This window comes from Equus caballus, chromosome 6, assembly GCF_041296265.1.
Source record: "Equus caballus isolate H_3958 breed thoroughbred chromosome 6, TB-T2T, whole genome shotgun sequence".
In the NCBI taxonomy this organism is placed as follows: Eukaryota; Metazoa; Chordata; class Mammalia; order Perissodactyla; family Equidae; genus Equus; species Equus caballus.
The window spans coordinates 59818741-59834816 of record NC_091689.1 but is presented as its reverse complement, the minus strand read 5'-3'; the positions used below and the strand labels follow the sequence as shown (position 1 = coordinate 59834816).

Here is a 16076-nt window from a genome sequence, read left to right as displayed (position 1 = left end):
GTATGATCTTGAGCAAATTACTCATCTCCACTTGCCTCAAATTTCAAAATGAGAAGAAGAATAATACTTACTTCATCAGGTCGTGAGAGGAATAACTTGCAAGGCTCTGAGTCTCAAATGAGAAGCAGCCACCAAAGTCCAATTCTGGCCTTATTCACCTTCATTTACTTACTTTCTCTTATGTTTTTGAGCAGCAGCCCAAGGAAGAAAAAATAAGAACACAGATTTCTGACTGAATTACTGACTTCTTCCCTTCTTCATCCACAGTGTTCTTGATACACTGAAAGGAAACTTAAGGAATTTGAAAAAGCTTATTTTCCATGTCAGAAGCTATTACATCATCCTCTTTGCAATAACATGTCTTAATCTTCTCCAGGTTTGATGAATTCTTGGGCCAACTAGAATAAAAGTCATATACTTGGAAAGCTGAAAAAGAATGCATATTTAAATCTTTCAAAGTATTGCCTGCATCATAACAGTCAAGAAGGAAAAGCTGAGTGATTGAGTTGGAAGGACAGGAAGGCACATTGCCATGCTTCTGAAAGGATACCCAGTCAAACAACGGTTAGGAAATGGTATTACGAGGATCGAAAGCCCTTGCCAAGCCGACCTTGGCAGACATAGTGAATCAGTCCTTTATTAGATCTGTCAGTCTCAGATGCACACTTTGCTTTATAGTTTGGATTCATCTACTGCTCCCCTAGCTACAGTGGAGAGAAGTGCTAAAAAATCAATAGACAGGCCATTTAATAATTGGTGAGATTCCCTAGGAGGATCTCCTTTAACTCTTCACAGTTTCCTCCCAATATGGTGGAAGAGCGTCTACAAATAGGTTGCATTTAAAAAAAATGTTTTTAAATAGTTCCACATTAGGTTCTATATTACTATGAGCCACTCTACTATTTATGGAGCATTAACATCTGGTTACAAACAGCAGCCTCCTTGATTTAACCTCATATGACCTTGTATGATTGATAGGAGACTTGTTTCTACCAATACTTCCTTATTCTGTCTGAGGATTATCAAAGATTTATGAATTCAATTTAGAAAATTTCAATCCCTAACCACACTTTTTAAACACCTTCTAAAAATCAATTACTTCATTTTCAATTAATTAAATCAATTAAACCATGAAAAATGTTCATCTTGATCATATTTCAGCAGTCAACACACAACAAGCTGGGTTTTGGCTTCCTTGTGTCTTCTGTTATACTCAGAACATTAATCTCTACCTTGCTGTTCTATATACTAATTCTTTTATCTAAAGGTAGAGGCACATATGTTACATCTTAAAATGTATTTAAATTTTAAATTGTGAAGTCAAGCTTTTAAGAAATTTATATTACATCACCGTAAAAATGTTTATTTTGCCAATGGAGCAATTCCAATACGACACTAAGAGCATTTACCATTTTAGCAAATCAAGTCTTGTAAAGAAGGGAGGTATAGGTGCAGGTTATTGTGAGGATTAATGAGATGGTATCCAAAACGCTTATCCCCAGTGCTTTGTGTTCAACATTAATTCTTTCTCTCTTTAGTCCAACATACAGAGTTTGCTTATGATAAACATGTTGCCAACCCCATTCTTAGCATACGAAAGACGAGTACCTCAGAATTATGGAAAAGCATGGTCAGGGCCGGCTTCACGGGCATACGACCTGTAGAGTTGCACAGAGCCCGCACTTAGAAGGGTCCCGAGCTTGGTTTAATGTTCTGCTGTCACCGTCTTGAACTTTTTAATAATTTTGAATGTGTCCCGCATTTTCCCTTTTCACTGGGCCCCACAAATTACGTAGCCAGTCCTGGGTATGGTATCAGAAAATCTGGATTCATGTTGATCAGACTGATTCACATCCTGGTTTTCTTACTTCCTAGCTCATGAACTTCTTGAGTTTCTTTTTTGGTAGCTTTAAAATGGAAATATCAACAAAACCTATACATTTGTAAGGATCAAATAAATTATGACTGTAAAACTCATTTTTATTTTGTAAAGTGTTGTGGAAACAGAGAGGATGGCAATCAGTCAGCGACTGAGACCCTTGTGTATAAGGTTATTATTTGGAATGATTTTAAACATCTGGAAATCAGTACATGCCTCTTGCCTTTCCTTCTCTCTGCTTTTCTTTCTTTTTCTTCCTTCTCTTTCTTTCCTTTGCGATTGATCTCATACTAAACACCAAATACTGCACTTACAGCTAAAAATGCAGGTCCAAGGAGACACAGGTCCTTCCATTAAGAAGTTTATACTTATAGAAAGGAAACAGAAACAGAAACTGACAACAATAGTGAATTGTAATAGGTACATCCTAGAAGAAGCATGGGGTGCAATGAGAAAAGTGACTCAGGTATCGCGAGGTAATATGAGTGGAGGTGTCTTGGGGAAGTCTTTCCCAAGAGAGTTGATACTTTAAGAGAGGGGCAGGATTTAAATTTCATTTATTTATTTATTTATTTATTTATTTATTTTGAGGAAGATTAGCCCTGAGCTAACATCTGCTGCCAATCCTCCTCTTTTTGCTGTGGAAGGCTGGCCCTGAGCTAACATCTGTGCCCATCTTCCTCTACTTTACACGTGGGATTCCTACCACAGCATGGCTTGCCGAGCAGTGCCATGTCCCCACCTGGGATCCGAAACGGCGAACCGCAGGCTGCCAAAGCAGAACGTGCGCACTTAACCGCTGCACCACCTGGCCGGCCCCCAAGAGGGGCAGGATTTAGACAAAGGAAGGAGGCATTGGGAGGAAGGTGTGTCAGGCAAAAGAGAAGATGTATGTGTGGTCACATGTTGATTATTAAGAAGTACAAGTAATCCTATAAATCTGTGCCAAAGACGTACGTGGAGAAGGGCGGATGGTAAACAAAATAAGCAGAGGCCAGATACAAAGATATTAAGTAACCAGAATTTTAACTTCACCCTGAAACTTCCTTGAAAATTATAGGAAAATAATGAAAGTAGAGAAATGATAGGGTCAAATATATGCTTTAGAATGACGTGTAGAGATGAATGACAATGGAACCTGAGTGGAAGACATCTCCTGAGTAGCTCATGTCTTGGACAAAGGTAAGAAGTACGTGTGGAAGCCCAGGCAACTCTAGTGATGCTATAGAGTGGAAAGTCAAAGCAAGCTTCTGACCCTCAAGAAATATTTTATTGAACAACTATTATAGAGCAGGTACTCTGTTATGTCCAAAGAATGTAGAGATAACTAAGACAGGCTCCCTCTTCTCAACAAGGGTAGAAAGCAATGTAGTAAATGCAGGGAGAGTGCCCCACCCATAATATTGTGATCAGAAGAGGGGCCCTAACCTTCCCCAGGACATAGGAAGTTTTTCCAGATGACCTGACACAAAGTCTCAGAGGAATCTCCTGAATTGAGATTTACAGGATCAAAGGGATTAATCAGACACAGGATAAGATTAATTTGGAGGAAGGAAATGTTCTAGACCAAAGAGGTGATGTATGAGAAGTGAGAATTGGTATTGACTGTGCATAGTCCAGGGGAGAGGTGATAAGGGACCGAACCAGGAAAGTGATTGTAGGGATGGAAAATAAACAGAAAAGCCAGATTCGTGAAATGTTTAGGAAGAATTAGCAGGACTTGGTTATTATTTGGATGTGTGCAGTGGTGGGAGGGTACTACTTACAACATGTCTGATACCAAATGTGTAGAGATTTTTCCCACATAAACCAATTCTCCAACTCTCTGAACACCTACTTGGTGTTTTATAATTTAATTCTGCCACTAAGTACCGGAGTTAGTGCAGACCCTGTAGGTTAAGGGCGCAGTCCCACAAGAGTGCCCCTACTTCAGACACCAGTCACAAGTCCAGGCCCCCCAGACTTCTGACCAACCAGCTAGAAATCAGAGGACCCCCTCCTCACATTTGATAATTTGCTAGAACAGCTCATGCTCAGGGAAATGGCTTACTTGCTACTACCAGTTTATTATAAAGGATACAACTCAGGAACAGCCAGATGGAAGATGCACAGGCAAGGGATGGGAGAAGGTTGAGAGCTTCCAGGCCCTCTCCAAACACTCCACCTTCCCAGCACCATGATGAACCCTGTTGTTAAGGATTTTTGTGGAGGTTCCATTACATAGGCATGATTGACTAAATCATTGGCCATTGGTGATTAACTCCATCTCCAGCCCCTCTCCCCTTCCCAGAGGTCAGGGGTGTGGGGCTGAAAGTTCCAATACTCTAATCACATGGTTGATTCCTCTGGCAACCAGCTTTCATCCTGAAGCTAGCTAGAGGCCCACCAAGAGTCCCCTCACTAGCATAAACTCAGGTGTGGTCAAAGAGGGTTTGCTGTGAATAACAAAAGACACTCCTCTCACCCTTGTCACTGAAGAAATTCCAAAAGTTTTAGGAGCTCTGTACCAGGAACCAGGGAGGAAGACCAAATATAAATATTTCTTATTATATCGCAATATCACAGGGAGGGAGGGAGGGGAAGATTCCTTTTCCATCTTGTCTCTCTCATTCCTTAGTGTCAACACCGACAAATATTTTCCCAACTTATTAAGTTTAGCTAAGTAATTTTTCCTTCATAGGTTGTACTTTAGGCAGCGGATCTACAATCTAACTCTATAGTCACCACAGATTTATATATCTATAGTCACATTACTGTTTAATTTGATTCCAAAACAGATATATTAGAATCCCAGCATATCCTTGGTTGTTCAAAGATAGTTCTAGATATAATCGTGGTCAAGCACGTCCCCTTGTCAAACAGCTATTTACTATTAACTTGATATATCATATATAAGGCATAAAGATCTCTTCTTTCTCAGACCAATTTCAAGGGCTTCTACTGCCCTTGAAATTCTACTGAATCACAGAATTTCCAGGTGGAAAGCATCTTAATGGCTAAAGAATCCAAATATTTGGGAGATTCTCTGTAATTTAAGTTTGGCCCACGTTTTTCATGAGATTAATAGGCTAGAAAGCAAGGACCACTTGCTTTGATAAGTTCATCTTCAATTCCTGCCTCTGAGAAATAAGATTTTGAGAACCTGGGAACAAAAATATGTGACTATTGATTTCACAGGCCCATGTCCTTTCAAATGCTCTTTCCTATTCTGTCAAACAACTGCCAAATCAAAGTTGATATTTTTTCCTCCTCATTTAAATGTCCCTCATACTTTCTGATTTAAGAATCATGCTAAAACGAAATTGTCACTGTTTGCTTTTATTTTGCCTAGCTTTTTTGACAGGAAAGAATAATGCAGCCTAAAAGGAAAATAAACTTGAATGAATGTGAAGTGGGAACTCATGAGTCACGGGGAATGAGATAGTTCTATTAGAAACAAGGAGAATGACTGTGATATAGTTGACCAACTAGAAACTTATGCATTATCTCATTAAATTTCATGTTTAATACTGAGAACATTCAGTGTGGGGATGATGCAATATTTAAAAGCCCTAACTCCATATCCTCAGAAAATTAAGGATAGATCTGCCATATGATCCAGCTATTCCACTGCTGGGTATTTATCCAAAGAACTTGAAAACACAAAGGCATAAAGATACTTGCACCCCTATGTTCACTGTGGCATTATACACAATAGCCAAGACTTGGAAGCAACCTAGGTGCCCGTTAAGGGACGAATGGATAAAGAAGATGTGGTATTTATACACGATGGACTACTACTCAGCCATAAGAAACGACGAAATCCAGCCATTTGTGACAACATGGATGGACCTTGAGGGCATTATGCTGAGTGAAATAAGTCAGAGGGAGAAAGTCAAATACCACATGATCTCACTCATAAGTAGAAGATAAAAACGACACACACACACAAAAAAAACCCCATAGCATTGGAGATTGGATCGGGGGTTACCACTGGGGAAGGGGGGAGGGGGGAGGGCAAAAGGGGTGATTAGGGTCACATGTGAGGGGATGCACTATAATTAGTGTTCGGGTGGTGAACATGATGTAATGTATCCAGAATTTGAAATATGATGCACATCCGAAAAAAAATAAAAATTAAAAATAAATAAATAAATAAAAGTCCTAACTCCAGAGGTAGGATCAGTGTGGTTAAAAAAAACTGCTCGACAAAACATAATTGATTGACTCTGTATCGGACAGACCAGAGTCTCACTCCTCCTAAAAATGTTACCTCACTAGAAAATCATGGCTTAAAACGTTCCTTCTTTAAGAGCCCAAAGGAATCTGTAAATATAAAGAGTTACATGAACTTATTCAACCTGTAAAACACACACACATTCCATTCCTATATCCACACAGCAGATCGGATTTATAGCCTTTACCATTTGGAGTAAGGAAAAAGGCTTTACATATTGAAACAAAAGGAAAATGACAAGTCGTTTTCAGTATTTGATAAGTTAATCAGATTTCTGACATAAATGCATGATTATAAATGCAGTGTCTTTCTAATGTATCATACCAGATATGCTGTAAATTCTGAAACATGAGATCAGCAATGACTAATGGCTGGATTAAAATCAGGACTGAATAAATGGGATAACAGCCAAAGAACAGATTCCTGTGAATAAATAATAGTTCAATGTCACATTTTAGCTTAATTTAATGTTGCACTTTATTTTCCAAAATACTGCCTTCATTCCATAAATATATGAAGACCCACTGTGTACTAGACTTATTATTCTGTTTGTAGCAAGTTCATGGTCACAAATAGGTGCTGAAATCTAATCTCTTCCCTAAGAGATTTGGTTTCACTCACTGTTGATCTTGCGCTCTTTCTCGTTGTTGTTGAAATTGATAAACGCTCACCACATTCAGTAACATTTTCCAGCCTTCCAGACAAATGAATTCATAGCACACACATTCACTTCCCCTTGAAAACACAATTTTTGTAGTTTTTGTTTCCAGAGAGGACAGAGTAAGTTTATTTTTAAGAAGAATTAATGAAATAAGAAAACGATTGCTTCACTGAGGAGCATAGCCTCAAAGTCACGGATAATCTAGAAAACAACTTCAGTGACGTACTTCTTTTTCCACAGAGGCCTGTTCCAATTAAAATGAAGCTGCTCTCCCATGAAGCTGTCTTTATCCGGCAATCACGTACTTAATGAGAACCCCACTACCTGCTCTCGCCTGATCAAGTAGACTTCCAGGACAAATTCCTACGTTTTGGCTATTTTAAATGTTGACTTTGCCATGACTTTTTGTATAAATATCTTTGAAAGATAGTCATTTCTTTTTACCTATTCTACATGGTTCACTAGAAAAGGGGAAAATCATTTTAAGAATGTAACTTCCTGGTTTCCTTTTACTGTTGTCCGCAGGTTTCTATTTTTTGTTCATCTGCCTTGTCTTCACTTGAGGGCAGGGGGCATAGTCATAGTTTATGTTGCATGACAAGTAAAATATCTTTTCAGACCATATTTCATTTGTTTACTACTCCTCCGGAGATTATACTGATTTATTTAGACATGGTTTTATTACACGAATCTGCTAATATTAACATAGACAGTAGTGATTTTATACTGTGCCAAATAGCTAATTAATTAAGGTTTCCTAAGATTGACACTCTGGAATTGGATTTCCCTAAATACTAGTCTACAGAGATAGCTTGTGAAATTCGATTGTGGACATATACTAATTAGAGCGAAAGGCTCAATAAAAAAAAAAATCTTATTAACCTTAATTCTTCCCCAATTATTCAATGTTTCATTAGGTAATTCGATTCCTGTATCTATTCCTAAAGAAGCTCAATTGATAGCTCTCTCAATTTGATTTGATTCCTTCAACAACTTGCCCATAGTCACACCGCCAACAACAACCTAGAAGTGGACTCAGATCTGTATAACTAGAAAGCTTGTACTTTTCACATAAGGCAGAATTACATCAATGCTTTGTTCCCCCACCTTCACCTATGACCTGCTTCTTTTCCTGTATTTTATATGTAAGTGAACAACAACCTGTCGACTGAAATAAAGAGTCTGGGTAAAGGTTAATTAAGGAGTTTATTCGATAATCAAGGTTAGGAATTTGAATCCAGGAAACAGTTCAACAGACTATTCTGAGGACCTGCTCCAAGGTCTACAGCTCTGAGTACAGTTCATATACCTTTTAACAGAGCAGTGTATAAGCAGGAAATGGCTTGCACATCTAGTAATTTAGTTCAAGGATAACAAGAACTTTTTGGTTATACATCAAACAAGGCTTGTAACGTTGGTGTTATCTATGTGGGGAGGGAGGCAAGGACCAGGGTCATCACTTTTTTCCACAGTCTCTAAGAAATGTAGTTGGGAAACGTGAGAGTGAGGTACCCATTATCTCTTTCTGTTGCTGATCCATCCTGCTGGCATCTTCAGTGAGGAGATGACGGGTTGCAAGGCCATTTAGGCACAGGCTTAAGAGGTCTGTGTGGCTCTTTCACAGTACAACGTTGAGTTTTATTGTACTGACTTTAAGCCTATGCAGCTCACTTGCTAGATTTGCCCAGCAGACCAGGGAGAGGGGTCCCAGTTTCATTCACAAACCTAATCTACCAAGTCACCCAAGTCAGGAGTGCAGAAGCCAACTGAATCGGCCCCCTGTTCCTCAGAGACATTTCTGATCAGTCCCTAAGACCTGCAGAGCTCACCTCTTTAACATACCTGGTACCTAACACTTCATTTCCATTTTTACTTCTAGTGTCTTAGATAAATTCCTTATCTTTCTCCCAAATTAAAGTTCTCTTCTTTCTCTCACTTATGCTCCATCTTCAAACCTCCTCATCACAGACAAATTTTTTATAAGGCAAAACTTACTTCCCATACACACACACGCGCGCGCGCGCGCACACACACACAATGCAACACACCTTAAAATTCTTGAGTGACATCTAACAAGATAAGGTTTAATTTCATTAGGATGCCATATATTGTTCTCTATGGTCCAATCTCTGCCTATCTCCCACTAGACCTTCCTGACACAGCACACCCTCTACTCTACTCTCCAGTCATATTAAACCACCCACTGTTCAGTGTATCAATGGTTTCTATGTTTCCGCAACTTTGTTCAGCTCCTCCAATTATCTGAACGCGCCTCGCTTCCCCAGTCTCTTCAGGTCAAATGGTGCTTCCCCTGTGAAGCCTTCTGTGAGTCTCTCCTTTGTGATTGATTGCCCAACATTAATCCCATCCCAAATTATTGGCTTCAATCAGCAGCTTCAGGATGGTGATGACACAACTCTAGCCAAATTTAGTGCCCCTATTACTTTACAAGACTGACATCTTTTACAAGCCTTTAATTTCTTTAATGGCAAGAAATCTATCACATTTATCTTTCTAATGGTCAATGTGACTCATATAGTAGGCGCAGTCATACACGTGATTGTTTACATAGTAGGCACTGTCATTTATTCAGCAGAATCGTATTTGTATTTGTCATAGAATAAACTGTCAGGCAGAAGACTCAGTTACAACTGCCATATAGTAAGCATTTAAATGTTGACATAATAAATTGATGTTTGTATAGCAATATTTATATAATAATTCATATAAATGTATGAGTTAATTTTAACATTTTTCGGCAAAATGCACTTTCACTACACTATTACCACAGTTGGTGTCTTCTCTTAGTGATTTTATCCAATATTTTCAGATTCTTGAGAATGTTTGTGGTAAACTCACCATTTTTTAGACATCCCTGTCCTTCAAAAGATCTCCTCGATCAGATGCCATTATCCTGTTTCCTGCTTTCATGAAATTCTATAGCTAAATCAGATTTTCTCATGTTAGCTTCAAGGTGTTTTTTACTGCTTTATTCAGATATAATTGACATACAAAACATTGCATACGTTTAATGTATACAATTTGATGAATTTAGACATAAGCATATACCCATGATAGCATCACCACACTCAAGGTAGTAAACATATTCATCACCTCCCAAAGTTTCCTTGGTGTCCTTTTGTTTTGGCTTTGTTTTTGTTCTATTTTTTTTGGCAAGACCACTCAACATGAGATGTAAACATGAGGTAACTCTTAAATTTTTCAGTGTATAATTCCGTGGTGTTGACTATAGGCACCATGTTGAACAGCAGGTCTCCGGAACTTATTCATATTGTGTAACTGTAACTTTGTACCCATTGAATAACAACTCCCTATTTCCCCCTCCTCCCACCTCCTGGCAACTACCATTCTATTTTTTGTCTCTATGAGCTTAACTATTTTAAACACTTCATATAATCAGAATCACGTGGTATTTGCCCTTCTGTGACTGACTGATTTCCCTGAGCATGACACTAAATTAGAAACTTTTACACTGTTGATAGGGATGCAAAATGGTGCAGCCACTATGGAAAACAGTATGGAGGGTCCACAAAAAAAAAATAAAAAATAGAACTACAATACCATCCAGTAATCCCACTTCTGGGCAGATATTCAAAAAAATTAAAATCAGGATCTCAAGAGATATCTGCACTCCCATGTTCACTGCAGCATTATTCACAATAGCCAAGCTATGGAAACAACCCAGATATCCATTGACAGATAAATGGATAAAGAAAATGTGAAACATATATACAATGGAATATTATTCAGTCTTAAAAAAGAAGGAAATCCTACAATTTACAACAACATGGATAGCCTTGGAAGATATTATGCTTCAGTGTACAAAATAGCTGATTTGACAAGATGTTGCCCCATTTCAGTTATGTGGAATTCTAGCCACTGGAGTACCTACCCCACACAGTGGCCTTGCTCTAAACATTCATTCATTTGAACAATAGTTTTTGACACCCACTATTTACTTGCAGGCATCATAGGGATATACAGATGACATTTTGGTTCTCAAATTTCTTGCAGTATAAAATATGAGAAAGAAATAAAATAGTTTGACATTAGTAAAATCACATAAATGTTGGAGTTCAACATACCTACATTCAAGCCTTGGTCTTATCTTACTAACCACCAGACTTTGAGCAAGTTACCCCATGTCTGTGAGATTCTCAGTTTCTCCATCTATAATCTGAAATAAATTGTAAGATTATTTTAAGATTATATGTCTGTGAAAAGTATTTTGCATTGTGTCTGACCCTTAGTAAGGAAGCAGTAAGAGGTAAGATTACAATGGAAGTATTTATATGCAGTCGTGTGGCACAAGGAAGAGAATGGTCAAGGGAGAAAAAGAAGGCTTTATGGAGGGAGTGTCAGAAGAGGTTAGCCTTGAAAAATTTCTGGCATTTTCTAGGCAGACAAGAGAGGAAGGACACTCAGGTGAAGAATGCAATGTGAGCAGAGGCGTAAATATTCACATGAGTGGGGAACAGACAACAGTTTAGTATGGCCAGCATTTACGTGAGCAGACTGGGTAAATTCTAGTACCATATTGTTAGACATTTATATGTGTCACTTAATGTAAAGTAAGTAAGGTTTATGAATAATTCAGGAAGTTGACAGTGACCTTTGTCTAGTGTCCAGACCTCAAACACATAGAAAAGATGGAATGCTATTATCTCTCTTAATAAGTGCCACCTGCTGTGGAGTTCTGTGTCATATTAGCCAACATACTCTTCTCAGTGTCCTAGGGAAAGTGTTGACTTGCTTGGTTTACTTTTCTATTTCTTGCTCAGTCAGAGTCTCCAGTCTTGTCCTTTCAAATACATTCTCCACTGCACCCAGAGAGGCCCACAAATCTAAATCACAAAGCCAGCAATGTTGACCATACTATTTAAAACCCTTTCATGCTTTCTCATGACCTTAAAAAATAAAATTTAAACTTCTTAGAATGGTAAAAATATCCTCCATGACTATTCTTTTCATCCCTCTCCAGCTTTTGCTTTTTCCTGCTTTTGCACTTTGGAATAAAGAAATACAAAATTATGAAAAGTTCCTGTACACATCAGGCTCTTTAAAATTCTGTCTGTTTTCTCATCTCTCCCATCTACCTTGAGTACCCTTTTCTCCTTCATTGTCAGCCTAGCATTCTTTTATTTATTTTTTTAATTGCAGTAACATTGGATTATAACATTACATAGCTCAGCCCAGCATTCTTTAAGACACGTCCCCGTGTATTTTCCTTCCCTGCTACCCAGCCGGGATTGCATGCACCTCCTCTGTGCTCCCTCAGAACTCGTGTCCAGGTTATTTGTTTTTATTTGTCCCATTAGAATATAATTTCTTGAAAGAAAGTTCTACTGTCTTAATTGTTTTTTAATAATCCCAGAACAATTACTGCTATATGGTACCTAATGTATAGGCCTGTTGGATAAAAGGTAACTTTTTTTTTCCTATTTCTTTCTTTCTTTTTTTTTATGAGGAAGATTGTCCCTGAGCTAACATATGCTGTCAATCTTCCTCTTTTTGCTTGAGGAAGATGGTCCCTGAGCTCACATCCGTGCCCATCTTCCTCTGTTTTCTATGTGGGATGCTGCCGCAGCATCGCTTGATGAGCGGTTCGTAGATCCTCATCCAGGATCTGAAACTGCGAACCCTGGGCTGCCGGAGCTGAGGGCGCGAACTTAACCCATACACCACAGGGCTGGCCCCGAAAAGTAACTTTTAATGTACAGTACAACATAGCAGTTCCCAGAAGGTCATGTTATTATTGATTTATAGCCTCCTGAGTTTTTTCCATTTAACCAATATATGTATATATATAGTGTCCCTTTTATTTTTACTTTGTTTTTATTTTGTTTTCTTTTTGTGTGGTAAGAATACTTAATATGAGAGTATATATTTATAAGCTACTTCCAGGTCGCTGGCTCCGTTCTAATCAAGCTGGCATAGAATAGGTTAAAATTGGACCCTCTTGTTGATTTTGATTCCATTGATTATAGTTAATAGCAAGTACAGAGAAACATTAATTTTTTTACAACTAGTCATACCATTGTGAAACATTTCAACAACCAATATTTTCACACACATTAAATGCCTACCATATGCCAGATCTAAGAGCCTTTGGGGAAACCCGATAGCCTTGCTTAGTAACTGCTATTGTCCTTTTCTTCTGATGATACCATATATTTTGAAAAGAAAAAATATGGTGAGTTCTAAGGTCTCCCTATTGCATTTGCACCTCATTTATCTGCTGAGAAAGCAAGAGCACAGTGGCTTTATCACAACTTGGCTTGTGATCCTGATGCAATGCTAGGAATTTGTTGATGGAGCTAGGCAGTCGCCCATCCAGAAAGTCTCTAATTATGATCTTGGCAACAAATATTGTATGAAGAAGCTAACAGTCTTGCCTCATAATCAGTTTTGCCTTCACGGCTCTCGCAGCTCTATTTTCAGCTCCATTTTGCTCCATTTGCATAAGAGTTGAGTTACTATCACCAAATTAACCTGATACAATTCATACCCCGCTTTCTCATCGCAGTCAGAGTCGTTCCTCACTTTTGTCCAACAACTTTCTAGGGAACTGCATGCTTGGAGGCCAAGTATATTGACTCTCCTTTGTTTTCAAACAATCTTCTTCTGAAACTCGCTTGAGTTTTTCTTTTTTTTGCTACATTAGTGCTTCCATGTGTGTGTGTGTGTGTATGTGCAATATCGTACATTTCTGAGCATAATTAAAACCACTGCTAGTGTCTCTTATGAGTAACTCTTCACTGAGAGAATAGTGACATCAGAAATGCCATCTACCTCAGAGGGCAGAAGATATTTGTCTATAGAGTTTAACCGTAGGCTAGTCTACCCTCTTGTTCTTTTCTTAGGATAGCAGAAGGTATGGAAATACCATTTGTACAGGAATTGTACAATAGTTCTTTATCTCTAAATGAGTGGTTCTTCAGCCTGCCAGCAGGAGAATTTCCTCAGACTGCCTATTGTCATATTCTACTGCTAGGTACAGCCTTATGTGGATAGCTTCCCCAGAGGTATTCAATATTATAAACATCTCAGCATTTATGATCAATATAATCTTAACTTTTCTGTGTACTAATTTGCAAGAGAACACTTGCTTTGAAATCAGAAAGAACTGGGTTTAAATCCCAAGTCTGCACTAAAATTTGTTAATATGGAAATGATGATACTAACCTCGAATTCCTTCAAGGATTAGATGACAGAATGTATCAAATAGTACCCGGAACATAGCAGTATATGAGATGTTTTATTTTTGTTGTTAGTACCGTGGAGTCAATTCTGACTCCTAGCAACCCTGTGTACGGCAGCGCGGAACCCTGCCTGGTCTTTTTGCACCATTCTCTCACCTTCTGGCACTGTATCAGACAGCGTTATGCTGCTGTCCATTTGGTTTTCATGGCCAATTTTTTTGGAAGAGAGTGGCAAATACTTCTTTCTAGTCTGTCTTAGTCTGGAAGCTACGCTGAAACCTGTCCACCACGGGTGACCCCGCCGGTATTTGAAATTCTGATGGCACAGCTTTCAGCATCACAGCAACATGCAGCCTCCACAGTATGACAACTGACAGATGGGTGGTGTGGTTCCCCGACCCAGAAATGAACCCAGGCCGGCAGTGAAATCACAGAATCTTAACCACTAGGCCACCACAGTTGTTTTACAGTTATCTATAAAACGTCTTTTCCTTAAAATAGAATATAAGGGGAGTTTTTTTTGTTTTGTTTTTTTAAGTCAGAAAACATAAAGGCAAGTGAGTTTGGCTCACTATGGCCAAAAGATTCTCTGAATCTTAAGTGTTCTAGGGATTCTAAGCAATTATAGAAGGTGCAGCAAGAGCCTCTACGTGGTCTCGCAGTCACTGAGGCTGAGAAGGGTATGTAGCCAGGAGTCTGATCTAAGTAATGAAGAAACAGGCTCTGGAGCCAGGCTACCAATTACAGCCATTTGGTCTCAGGTAATGAACTTCACCTCTCATGTGCTTTAGTTTCCTCATCTCTAAAGAGTTTCTGCCTCATAGGTTTGTTTGTTAGAGAAATTTGAAGAGTTGATACATTAAAGCACGCCTGGAACATGGAAAGCTTTTAATACAATGTAAAATGTTGTAGTTCAGTCCAGTTAGGTCACTAAGGCAGAAGATGAACAGGGAAGGAAAAAATAATCACACTTACCCATTCTCTAGACCTGAGAGAGTTTAACTGGACCTGAGTACCAATCTTTCATTTCACGTGATTAAGAACGGAAACACACTTTCTACATGCTGAAATTTCACTGGTGCATATATCACAGAACCCTTCTTCCCAAGTGGTTTCTCTTGCTTACCGCCTCTTCCCAACTGTTTTTCATGCATAACGCACACCTTCTTCCCTGGAAATCTCTAGCACATGCACGTTCAATCCAACTGGGCTCAGAATTTAACTCTTTATTCTCTTGGCATCTTTTCTCTTGCTAAGCTTTCAATCCTGATTAACTGTGAAAACCCACAAGGATAATTCCATTCTCTGTTCCACTCTTATCTTTTGATATATTTTAAAAGCTTCATTTCAAACATTTTTGATGAAACAAAAATTCTAAGCTTTTAAATATTCCTACACCTCCATTCAAATCATCCCCAAATTATAAAGACCTGTGATTCCTAAACCGTGCATTCTAAAAGAAATAAAAACACAGATCAGTACAGGGGAAAAGTTGGTAACAAATATTGGTACAAGTGTTTATCTTAAATGAATTCTGCTTACATTTCTTGTAAAATGCAGTTATCAAGAACTAGCAGAGGGGGCCAGCTCCATGGCTGAGTGGTTAAGTTCGTGTGCTCCACTGCAGCGGCCCAGGGTTTGGATCCTGGGTGCAGACATGGCACGGCTGGTCAGGCCACGTTGAGGCAGTGTCCCACATCCCACAACTAGAAGGACCTGCAACTAAGATATACAACTATGTACCGGGGGCAGGGTGGGGCTGGGAAATAAAGCAGAAAAAAAATATATATATATATTGGCAACAGTTGTTAGCCCAGGTGCCAATCCTTTAAAAAAAAGGAAGATTGGCAACAGCTGTTAGCCTAGGTGTCAATCTTTAAAAAAAGAAAAAGAACTAGCACATTTTGACTGATAGCTTTTATTCTATTTAAATCCTATAGACCCAACCAAGTGTCATAATAGTGCACTTTTTTCTTACTGTGGATAAGTCAAGACATGACTTTTGTGGAACAAACTTATCCTTATACCTCAACAGCTGGCTTCGGTTTTATTTAAGAGACCCAACAGTTAGGCAAAATTTAAAGGAACTGGCCAAAT

General features: G+C 38.7%; 1 long non-coding RNA gene across 2 annotated transcripts in view; it reads right to left on the bottom strand.

Moving 5' to 3' along the window:
- The window catches only part of LOC111773938 (uncharacterized), an 80867-nt gene extending 66831 nt beyond the window's left edge, over positions 1-14036 (bottom strand). Inside the window, exon 1 of one of the 2 annotated variants that reach the window (XR_002808676.2) lies at positions 13963-14036. This is a non-coding gene — a long non-coding RNA (uncharacterized lncRNA). Of the gene's footprint in view, positions 1-71; positions 283-13962 lie in introns of those variants that run through there. The other variant, XR_011439991.1, reaches the window with a different exon arrangement.
- Between the last annotated feature and the right edge of the window lie 2040 nt (positions 14037-16076).